The 12,715-nt window shown below is 38.5% G+C and overlaps 1 protein-coding gene across 1 annotated transcript in view; it reads right to left on the reverse strand.

Annotated features, from left to right (window-relative positions):
* GALNTL6 (polypeptide N-acetylgalactosaminyltransferase like 6) overlaps nt 1–12,715 on the reverse strand; it is a 1,248,724-nt gene that overhangs the window by 125,705 nt on the left and 1,110,304 nt on the right. The window lies entirely within an intron of this gene.

A 12,715-nucleotide genomic window follows, 5' to 3' on the forward strand; every position in this document is an offset into this window, starting at 1 on the left:
TCACAGTGAAGGGTGCTGAATAATATAATAATAATAGAGAGAAAAAACAATTTTTTTTCTGGAACAGAACCAAGTCTGACTGGTTTGCTAAAGTTTTCAACAAATAAGTTTCCATCTTTTCAGGGAAGGAAAGTATAGCTCTAGTTAAGGTGGCATGCAATATAGACTGAGAGTTGGGTATGGCAGAAGTTCCATGGTTTATGATTTAAGATGTTCATTTGATTTGCTGGTAGTTTTAGGAGCGACTGTGAACTTTTAAGAGAGGAACATAAAGCAAGTTAGAGAAAATTAATGAAATGAAGAGTTTAAAAGAGGACGAAGAGTAAAGAAATGGAGGCCAGGAAAACAGCTACTATAGATTTTTTTTTTTTTGGTAAGATTTCTATTTGTTTATTTGAGTGGTAGAGTTACAGACAGTGAGAGAGAGAGAGACAGAGAGAAAGGTCTTCCTTCCGTTGGTTCACTCCCCAAATGGCCGCCACGGCCGGCGCTACGCCGATCCGAAGCCAGGAGCCAGGTGCCTCTACCTGGTCTCCCATGCGGGTGCAGGGCCCAAGCACTTGGGGCATCTTCTACTGCTATCCCAGGCCATAGCAGAGAGCTGGACTGGAAGAGAAGCAACTGGGACTAGAACCGGCGCCCATATGGGATGCTTGTGCTGCATGCAGAGAATTAACCTAGTGCGCCACAGCGCCGGCCCCTAGATGTTTTGAATTACTGCCTTGACTATGTAAATACATACATTCCAAATATTGAAATAAAAAATTACGGTGAATAAGTTGTGAGGGCTGCCACTAGAGAGTAAGATCCTCCTGATAAACAGAAGCTTCTTACACTTGCCTTTGAATCTCAAGAGTTTAGATCATAGTTGGCACATTCTAATCAGTAGGTAAATATTTATTGAATGAATTAATTACTCACAGGGGCTGAATCATTGTGAAAGGTAAAGTTAAAGTTCCCTGGAATGTCTAGATCTTAAGTTTTCCACCTGGGAAGGATGATAGTACACAACATAAGTGGTTACATGAGTGGTTTTGAAATAGGTTGTGGGCTCCCAGATACGTGAGATTCATTCTAGGACATATGGTACTCATAGTTATCTCACCTGGAGCCTTTAACATTTCTGGACAGCTGAGGCTTTGATCAAGGGCTCTTGCTGTACTACAGATGGCCCAAGAAATATTGGATCAGTGTAGGACCTTGTTGATGAGCTCCTGGGGATGCAAAAGGGCAGCCCAAACTAAATTTAATACTTGCTCCTGGATCCAAACCTTATGCCTCTCGCCAGAGGATTCTGCCTAATAGTTCCTGGGCTTCCTTCTAAATTTCCTGTAAGTGCCTTGGTAGTGTTTATTCACTTATTTTCTGAGAGGAGTTTCTGTAATAAAAGTACTGATATACTGAAAATGCTAACCTTTGGACTTTTATCTTTGAATAATGAATGTTAAAATACACCTTGAAAAATTAGAAACTTGGAATGGTTTAATACTCTTTTAATAACTTCAACTGTACACAATATTTAAGGATGTGGGTTGTCTTTCTTTATGCCACACCACACAGTCTATCTTGAACTCCTCTTTATTTCCAGGTGCACCTCCAAACTGAGTACCTGGAACAATGCCTGGCATAAATTAGGTGCTCGATAAAAGCTGGTTGGATGACTGACAAAATGCTGCTTTCCCCTCCTTAGCATCTGGTTAACTTAGCAACATTAGAAAGGAAACTGGATAATTCTGGGCCCATGCAGGGGTTGACTTTCATCTTGGAGGATTCTGCAGACAGGTAATTTGTCTGAAGGGCTCTTTTAAACAATTGAATCTTGAAAATTATTTTGTATTGGCTTCATGCCATGACATGAAGTCTACTCATTTAATCTACTCAGGATTTTTAGAAAAATGGTGGAAAGATATTTACAAAGAGTACTGAAAAGCACCATAACAAAATACTCATTCTTTCATTTAAAACAGAGATTTCTGTAAATATTTTCATTCAGCAAAAGAATATTGTCAAAAACTTCAGTGAGATGATTCTTTGTTTGCAGAGTAAATAGCAAGCAAAGATACTTGATAGTGACCCCTCTCATAAAAGTCTTTTGAATTAGCGCATTTATGTCCTAGACAAAATAATTCCTATATTACAATGTGAAATGGACTAGTGAACTTTCAATTATCCATTCATATTTTCCAAAACCTAAATGCTGACCAGTGTATCTCTTACAGTGCTTTATACCATGAAATTAATCAGTTTATAAGACAAGTCTAAAAGTGCAGACATTTGATTTTTCTGTTCTATTTTTATTATCCTTTAATAGAGCTATTTGTATACAACTCTTTTGATTCCTTTCATATGAGAAAATTCTTCCTGCTTCAATGCAAATTCTACCAGTCTGTTTAAGCTGGTGTTCCTCATGGTACAAATACTAATAGGGTAGGACAGGAACCCCAAGGTCAGCAAACAGTAGTGAGAAGAATGAAGGGATATGTCTGAAACGGGACCCTGTTAAGGCATAGCTGTCGCCAAAGAATCTGTCATTCCAACCAAACAACCTGGGGCAATTTAGTCCTGAACTTCCAGCACTGTTGCCATGGTTTCTAGACAAAGGCGACAGGGCTGCAATTCCAATTATACCCTTCAAAATGACAGATAACTGAAAAATAGGAATGGGGTAATAAAATCTCAGGTCACCCAGAAGAGATGTGATAGATACAAGTGACAGAGAAGTGAAAGAGGCAAGTTTATGTTTACCTAAAAAATACCCTTGTGATTCAGAATGCAAATATATATTCTGACAACTCTCTAGACTTTCAAAAGCAATTTTATCCATCAGACAGTGCATTATTCAAAGTCAGCTAAGTCTTGTTTATTAGAAATTTTCTTAATAACATTTTAAATTTAAAGGAATCATGAACTAAGACAACTCAAGAAAACAAGTGATATTGCAAATAGAGGAACGCCAATTTTTTTTTTTTTTTGAAAAAAGATTTACGAATTTACTTGATAGAGTTACAGAAAAAGAGGGAGAGACATGCAGACAGAGATCTTCCAACCTCTGGTTCACTCCTCAGAAGGCTGCAATGGCCAGGGTTGATTCAGACCGACACCAGGAGCCAGGAGCCAGGAGCCAGGAGCTTTATCTGGGGCCCCCACATTGGTAGTGGGGTGCCTAAACATTTTGACCATCCTCCGCTGTTTTTTTCCAGGCCATTAGCAGGGAGTTGAATCAGAAGTGGAGCAGTTGGGAAAGGAACTGGTGCCCATATGGGATGCTGATGTTTTCCCCACTATGCCACAATGCTGGCCCAACAATGGCATTATTTAACATACTGGAACTGAATGCAGTATTCTGTCTATCCAGTTGAAAGTATTACAGACTTTGCACCCAGCTGATATTTGGGCAATATCTGATGATCAGTACCATTTTTCCAGGATCAGCAGAAAGTTTTCTACTATGTTATTACACTATAATGAAAATGCTACCTATTTTTCAATGAAATAAATTATTAGGTCAAGATTAAAAGGTTAATGAAAAGGAGAATGATGTTAGTAGATATGATTTTGGTGTCAGAAAATTTCATATTTCTGCAGTCTGTATGGTCAGACAGTTCCATATTTCTGCAGTCTGTACAATCAAGCAGAAATGGAATATTTTAACCCTAAGTGACATTGGGTGATTTGCTTCACTTTTAAAGCTTAAAAATAAACCTATTGTAAAAGTCTTTAAAACTTTAAGTCTCAGTTTCTTCATGTGTAAAATAGAATGCTAATGCTCACATTTTAGAGTTTTGCTTTAAAATTAGGCAATGCAAATAAAGTATCTAGCTAAGCATCTGGAGTATACGTCTAAGTAATACAGTAGATGCTGTTTCTAAAATGATAACTGTTATTATTATCATCTTTCCTCATACACATTGTAACAAGGTGTACAACTACTGCTATAATAGAAGAATCCAAGAGACACCAATAAACCCAAAGTTTTAAAATAATGCCTCTATAAAAATGTTTTCAAAAAAGCACCTTGGTATGAAATTGGATGTATCTGAATGATGGTGAAAAAAGCACGAGTAATTTAACACGTGGTGTTTAAAGGATCAGTGCCGGTGTAATGAGAGGGAGGATTCTGAATGTTCTGAAGCATGCACTTGGGCCTCTTGAGTTTCTTTTGGGGGTATTTATTTTATGACAACATGATGTTAACATTGACCAGAATTTGATAAAAATCAACTTTGTCACTTGCTTTTTATACAAAAATTCAGAATGTCTAGGGGCAATCATTTGGTACAGCAGTTAAATTGCCACTTGGGAAGCATGCATCACATCTCAGACTGCTTGTGTTCCAGTTTCACCTCTGCTTCTGCTCCAGGATCCTGCTAATGTACACCCTGAGGGGCAGCAGGTGGTCGTTCAAATAATTGGTCCCTGCCACCCACATGGGACACTACCATGGAATTTCAAGCTCTCGGCTTTGACTTGCTCAGTTCTGTGAGTTGTGGGCATTTGGGGAGTGAACCAAGAGGTAGATTTCTCTTATTCTTTTTCAAATAAATAAATAAATAAATAAATAAATAAATAAATAAAAGTCTGGTTGGATTCCTATGTTTGACTTTTATTACATTTAGGATACATATTTTTCCTCAGAAATAAATAGTTTGATTTTATAATGAAAGTAATTAAAAGGAACTGATTTACTTAATAAGATAGCTATGTATGATAACCCTTGAAAGACTCATTCTACACTTTTTTTGCTACTACTTTTTCTTTTTTATTTTCTTTTATTTTTTTAACTTTTATTTAATGAATATAAATTTTCCAAAGTACAGCTTGTGGATTACAATGGCTTTTTTCCCCCATAACTTCCCTCCCACCCACAACCCTCCCCTCTCCCGCTCCCTCTCCTCCTCCATTCATATCAAGATTCATTTTCAATTATCTTTATATACAGAAGATCAATTTAGTATATACTAAGTAAAGATTTGAACAGTTTGCACCCACACAGAAACACAAGGTGTAAAAATACTGTTTGAGTACTAGTTATAGCATTAAATCACAATGCACAGCACATTAAGGACAGAGATCCTACATGAGGAGTAAGTGCACAGTGACTACTGTTGTTGACTTAACGATTTGACACTCTTGTTTATGGCGTCAGTAGTCACCCTAGGCTCTTGTCATGAGTTGCCAAGGCCATGGAAGCCTTTTGAGTTTGCCAACTCTGATCATATTTAGACAAGGTCATAGTCAAAGTGGAAGTTCTCTCCTCCCTTCAGAGAAAGCTACCTCCTTCTTTGATGGCCTGTTCTTTCCACTGGGATCTCACTCGCAGAGATCTTTCATTTAGGTCATTTTTTTTTCCAGAGTGTCTTGGTTTTCCATGCCTGAAATACTCTCATGGGCTTTTCAGCCAGATCCAAATGCCTTAAGGGCTGATTCTGAGGCCAGAGTGCTGTTTAGGACATCCATTCTATGAGTCTGCTGTGTATCCCACTTCCCATGTTGGATCATTCTCTCCCTTTTTTTTATTCTATTGGTTAGTATTTTCAGACACTACTCTTGTTTATGTGATCCCTTTGACTCTTAGTCCTATCATTATGATCAATTGTGAACAGCAATTGATCACTTGGACTAGTGAGATGGCATTGGTACATGCCACCTTGATGGGACTGAATTGGAATCCCCTGATATGTTTCTAACTCTATCATTTGGGGCAGGTCCGATTGAGCATGTCCCAAATTGTACATCTCCTCCCTCTCTTATTCCCACTCTTATATTTAACAGGGATCACTTTTCAGTTAAGTTTCAACACTTAAGAATAACTGTATTAATTACAGAATTCAACCAATAGTATTAAGTAGAACAACCAAAAAAATACTAGGAGGGATAAAGTATTAAGTTGTTCATCAACTGTGATGACAAGGGCTGATCAAGTCACCGTTTCTCATAGTGTCCATTTCACTTTAACAGGTTTCCTTTTTGGTGCTCGGTTAGTTGTCACTGATCAGGGAGAACATATCATATTTGTCCCTTTGGGACTGGCTTATTTCACTCAGCATGATGTTTTCCAGATTCCTCCATTTTGTTGCAAATGACTGGATTTCATTTTTATTTTTTTAACCACTGTGTAGTTTTCCATAGAGTACATATCACATAATTTCTTTATCCAGTCTACTGTTGATAGGCATTAAGGTCGATTCCAGGTCTTAACTATTGTGAATTGAGCTGCAGTAAACATTAAGGTGCAGACCGTTTTTTTGTTTGCCAATTTAATTTCCTTTGGGTAAATTCCAAGGAGTGGGATGGCTGAGTTTTATGGTAGGGTTATATTCAGGTTTCTGAGGAATCTCCAGACTGACTTCCATAGTGGCTTAACCAGTTTGCATTCCCACCAACAATGGGTTTGTGTCCCTTTTTCCCCACATCCTCTCCAGCATCTGTTGTTGGTAGATTTTTGTATGTGAGCCATTCTAACTGGGGTGAGGTGAAATTTCATTGTGGTTTTGATTTGCATTTCCCTGATTGCTAGTGATCTTGAACATTTTTTCATGTGCCTATTGGCCATTTGGATTTCCTCTTTTGAAAAATGTCTATTGAAGTCCTTGGCCCATCTCTCAAGTGGGTTGTTTGTTTTGTTGTTGTGGAGTTTCTTGATCTCATTGTAGATTCTGGTTATTAATCCTTTATCTGTTGCATAGTTTGCAAATATTTTTTCCCATTCTGTCAGTTGCCTCTTCACTTTCCTGACTGTTTCTTTTGCAGTACAGAAACTTCTCAATTTGATGTAACCCCAAATGTTAATTTTGGCTTTGACTACCTGTGCCTCTGGGGTCTTTTCCAAGAAATCTTTGCCAGTGCCGATATCTTGCAGGGTTTCTCCAATGCCCTCTAATAATTTGATGGTGCCGGATCATAGATTTAGGTCTTTAATCCATGTTGAGTGGATTTTTGTGTAAGGTGTAAGGTAGGGGTCTTGCTTCATGATTCTGCATGTGGATATCCAGTTTGCCCAGCACCATTTATTGAATAGACTGTCCTTGCTCCAGGAATTGGTTTTAGATCCTTGATCAAATATAAGTTGGCTGTAGATGTTTGGATTGATTTCTGGTGTTTCTATTCTGTTCCATTGGTCTATCCATCTGTTTCTGTACCAGTACCATGCTGTTTTGATAACAACTGCCCTGTAGTATGTCCTGAAATCTGGTATTGTGATGCCTCCAGCTTTGTTTTTGTTGTACAAAATTGCTTTAGCTATTCGAGGTCTCCTGTGCCTCCATATGAATTTCAGCATCATTTTTTCTCTAGATCTGAGAAGAATGTCTTTGGTGTCTTGATTGGTATCACATTGAATCTATAAATTGCTTTTGGGAGAATGGACATTTTGATGATGTTGATTCTTCCAATCTATGAGCATGGAAGATTTTTCCATTTTTTGGTATCCTCTTCTATTTCTTTCTTTAAGATTTTGTAATTCTCATCATAGAGGTCTTTAACGTCCTTAGTTAAGTTTATTCCAAGGTATTTGATTGTTTTTGTAGCTATTGTGAATGGGATTGATCTTAGCATTTCTTTCTCAGCCATGGCATTGCCTGTGTATACAAAGGCTGTTGATTTTTGTGCATTGATTTTATATCCTGCTACTTTGCCACATTCTTCTATGAGTTCCAATAGTCTCTTAGCAGAGTTCTTTAGATCCCCTAAATAAAGAATCATATCGTCTGCAAAGAGGGATAGTTTGACTTTTTCCTTCCCAATTTGTATCCCTTTAATTTCTTTTTTCCTGCCTAAAAGCTCTGGCTAAAACTCCCAGAACTATGTTGAATAGCAGTAGTGAGAATGGGCATCCCTGTAGGTACCAGATCTCAGTAGAAATGCTTCCAACTTTTCCCCATTCAATAGGATGCTGGCTGTGGGTTTTTCATAAATTGCTTTGGTTGTATTAAGGAATGTTCCTTCTATACCCAATTTGCTTAGAGTTTTCATCATGAAAGGGTGTTGAATTTTTATCAAATGCTTTCTCTGCATCTATTGAGAGAATCATATGTTTTTTTTTCTGCAGTTTGTTAATGTGGTGTATCACACTGATTGATTTGCAAATACTGAACCATCCCTGCATACCAGGGATAAATCCCACTTGGTCTGGGTGCATGATTTTTTTGATGTGTTGTTGTATTCTATTGGCCAGAATTTTACTGAGGATTTTTGCCTCTATGTTTATCAGGGATATTGGTCTGTAATCTTCTTTCAATGCTGCATCTTTCTCTGGCTTAGGGATTAAGGTGATGCTGGCTTCATAGAAAGAATTTGGGAGGATTCCCTCTTTTTTGATTGTTCTGAATAGTTTGAGAAGAAATGGAGTTAGTTCTTCTATAAATGTCTGGTAGAATTCAGCAATGAATCCATCTGGTCCTGGGCTTTTCTTTGTAGGAGGGCCTTTATTACTGTTTCAATTTCTTTCTCAGTTATAGGTCTATTTAGGTTTTCTATGTCTTCATGGTTCAATTTAGGTAGATCACATGTGTCCAGGAATCTATCCGTTTCTGATAGATTTCCCTGTTTGCTGGCATACAGCTCTTTGTAGTAATTTCTGATGATTCTTTTTATTTCTGTGGTGTCTGTTGTTACATTTCCTTTTTCAACTCTGATTTTATTGATTTGGGTCTTTTCCCTTCTTTTTTTAGTTAGTTGAGCCAATGGTGTGTCAATTTTATTCATTTTTTCAAAAAACCAGCTCTTCGTTTGGCTGATTTTTTGTCTTTTTTTTTTTTTTTTGGATTCAATCCTGTTGATTTCTTCTCTGATTTTATTTATTTCTCTTCTCCTATTGGGTTTGGGTTTGGTTTGCTGCAGTTTTTATAGATCCTTGAGATGCACTGAAAGCTCATTTATTTGGTGCCTTTCCAATTTCTTGATGTAGGCACCTATTGCTATAAACTTTCCTCTCAACACTGATTTTGCTGTATCCCATAAGTTTTGATATGTTGTGTTGTTATCCTCATTTACTTCCAGAAAGTTTTTGATTTCTCTTTTGATCTCTTCTATGACCCAGTGTTCATTCAGGAGCATGTTGCTTAGTCTCCATGTGTTTGCATACTCTCTAGGGATTCCTGAGTTGCTAATTTCCACCTTCATTCCGCAGTGGTCTGAGAAGCTGTATGGTATGATTCTAATTCTTTTAAATTTGCTGAGACTTGCCTTATGGCCTTGTATGTGGTCAATCCTACAGAAGGTTCAATGCACTGCTGAGAAGAATGTAAAATCTTTAAATGTAGGACTGAAAGTTCTGTAGATATCTGTTAGATCCATTTGGGCAATAGTGTCAATTAAATCTGCTGTTTCATTGTTGATCTTCTGTCCTGTTGATCTGTCTATCTCTGAGAGTGGAGTATTGAAGTCCCCCAGTTCTAATGTATTGTAATCTAAGTCTCCCTTTAAGTCCCTTAACATATCTTTTAAATAAACTGGTGCCCTGTAATTAGGTGCATATACATTTATAATAGTAACATCTTCCTGTTGAATTGAACCCTTAATCATTATATAGTGCCCCTCTTTGTCTCTCTTAACAGTTTTTGTGTTACAGTTTATTTTGTCTGATATTAATATGGCTACACCTGCTTTTTTTTTGGTTTCTGTTGGCATGGAATATCTTTTTCCAACCTTTCACTTTCAGTCTGTATGCATGTTTGTTGGAAAGGTGTGTTTCTTGTATGCAGCAAATAGATGGGTTTTGTTCCTTAATCCATTCAGCCAGTCTGTGCCTTTTTTTTTTTTTTTGACAGGCAGAGTGGATAGTGAGAGAGAGAGACAGAGAGAAAGGTCTTCCTTTTTGCCGTTGGTTCACCCTCCAATGGCCGCTGCAGCCGGCGCATCGTGCTGATCCAAAGCCAGGAGCCAGGTGCTTCTCCTGGTCTCCCACGCGGGTGCAGGGCCCAAGGACTTTGGCCATCCTCCACTGCCTTCCCGGGCCATAGCTGAGAGCTGGCCTGGAAGAGGGGCAACTGGCATAGAATCCGGTGCCCCAACCGGGACTAGAACCTGGTGTGCTGGCACCGCAAGGCAGAGGATTAGCCTGTAAGCCACGGCGCCGGCCCAGTCTGTGCCTTTTAACTGGAGAGTTGAGTCCATTAACGTTCAATGTGACTATTGATAAGTAGTAACATTGCCCTGCCCTTTTCCCAAAGATTTTTTCTAGTATATGCTTTGAGCTTCCTATGAAGCTCAAAGTAGGTTTTCTTCCTTTACCTTCTTTCATATTGGTGACCATGTTTCTGTGTTTTTGTGTGTAGAACATCTTTAAGCATTTTTTGCAGGGCTGGACGAGTGGCAACAAATTCTTTCAATTTCTGTTTGCTATGAAAGGTCTTTATTTCACCTTCATTCACAAATGAGAGCTTTGCAGGATATAATATTCTGGGCTGGCAGTTTTTCTCTCTTAGTACCTGGGCTATATCTCACCATTCCCTCCTAGTCTGTAGGGTTTCTGATGAGAAGTCAGCTGTGAGTCTAATTGGAGATCCTCTGAGAGTAATCTGATGTTTCTCTCTTGCACATTTTAGAATCTTTTATTTATGTTTCACTGTGGTGAGTTGAATTACAACATGTCGTGGTGAGGATCTCTTTTGGTCATGTTTATTAGGGGTTCTATGAGCTTCCTGTACTAGGATGTCTCTGTCCTTCTCCAAACCTGGGAAACTTTTTGCTATTATCTCACTAAAAAGGCCTTCTAATCTTTTCTCCCTCTCCATGCCTTCAGGAACTCCTACAACCAGAATACTGGGTTTTTAATAGTATCCTGTAGATTCCCGACAATATTTTTTAGATTTCTAATTTCCTCCTCTTTTCTTTGATTTGACTGTATATGTTCCTGTTCTCTGTCTTCTAAGTCCAATATTCTCTCTTCTGCTTCACTAATTCTGTTCTTAAGGCTTTCTAATGTGTTTGACATTTGATCTATTGAATTCTTCATTTCATTATGATTTCTTTTCACTATCACAGTTTCATGTTCTACTAGTCGCTTCATTTCATTTTGATTCCTCCTTAATATTTCATTTTCACGAGAGAGATTTTCTATTCCTGTCCAGTAAGGATTTCTGTAGTTCAATAATTTGTTTTTGAGAACTTCTTAATATTCGTATCAATTTTTTGAGATCAGTTTCTTGCATTTCTTCTATCTCATCATCTTCATAATCTTGCATTGGGGTGTCTTGTTTATTTGGGGGCTTCATAGTGTCTTCCTTGTTCTTGTTTCCTCAGTTTCTGCATTTGTTGTTTGGCATTGTGGAGATATTCTTTGGTTTCTTCGCTGTAGTGGTTTTTCCTTAACTATGACTCTAGATTAAGTGGACTGTCTGCTTTTGATGGATCCTTAGAGGCTGTGATGGGTGTGGCCAGAGAGCTCTGTTTGGTTCTTCAGGGTTAAGGGTGTACCAAAGGTGACTCACCCAGGTTGTTCTCTCTCTCTCTCTCTCGCTTGCTCTCTCTCTCTCTCTCTCTCTCTCTTTTTTTTTGATTCAGAAGGGAAGCAATTCCGCACAGCTGAGCAGAATTGAGGGTAGTCGATGTATGAAATCTGGCCCCTGTGGTTATTCTTCTGCTCTACCCCAAGGACCACACAAAGGGTCTATGCAGCCCTCAGTGTGGTTTCAAATTTCTTTGCAGTCTCCCACCAGGTTGCCAAGTTTATCAAGTTTGTGTACTCCGTGAGTTCTCTCTCCCGCCCTCAGATTTTCACAGTCTCAGTTCATTAGCTCCACACCTTCACTAGGTCCTAACCTCCTGTTATTTCTCCCCACCAGAGTCAGGTTTTTCTGTTTGGCTGATGGCGGGCGCCACTTTACGTATGTCCAAAATGGTGCCTGCTCTTTGTCTTGCTTGGCTTTGTAAGGTGAGTGGAGAGAGAGGCTCGTGTCCGTGCCGGTTCCTCTTATTTATTCATTTTTTTCTCTCCTCCAGTCAGCCTGGTGAACTTTCCCCAGTGGGGCTTCAAGCCTCTTTCCCTCTAGGCTCTTTCTGCTGTTTCCCTGCCAATGTCTCAGGCTACCGAGGTTTTTGTGTCACCTCCCCTTCTAGCGCTGGTGCGCAGACTCCGTGGCTGGGCTTCTGAGCCGTGGGCATCCTTGCTCTCCCCGCAGGTCCTCCGTGTCACATCCACTAGATCTGGAAGAGTTTCCTCTGCGATTTTTTTCCCAAGCCTTTCCCTGAGACTACAGTAACTCCACTTTTATTAAACAATCTTTTCCCGGACTATCAGTGCACACCCTCACTATTCTGCCATTTTGGTTCCACCCCTCCTTCTATACTTCTGTATAAATAATAATTATGATAAAGAAGAAAAAAGAAAAATGAGTTTTTTCTCTTTATAAGACTATTTTTAAAAAATCTCAGCAGTCTGGAGTATAATCTTTTGTACAACTTACTGTGCTTTGCATAACTGTTCTTCATATGCTATGGTAATTTTTTCAGTTACAAATCATGAAATTTAATACTTTATCATAAATACCTGCATGCGTATATAATGAAGCATGCAATTTTACTTAGTATTTCTGGCTCAAAGCAAGTTGAGAGCTGAACAATTTCAAATAAAGTAAGTAAAAATGTCACTAATTTGAGTTACATGGAGAGATTTCAACTTGTCAGTTACATTTTTGTTTACTTTTCTGTTATTGGAATTTTGAATGACTATTTATGATGAAAATCTGAACTGCTATTGACAGAACAAATAAAAAAG

The sequence above is a fragment of the Lepus europaeus genome, chromosome 16 (genome assembly GCF_033115175.1).
Source record: "Lepus europaeus isolate LE1 chromosome 16, mLepTim1.pri, whole genome shotgun sequence".
NCBI classification, from domain to species: domain Eukaryota; kingdom Metazoa; phylum Chordata; class Mammalia; order Lagomorpha; family Leporidae; genus Lepus; species Lepus europaeus.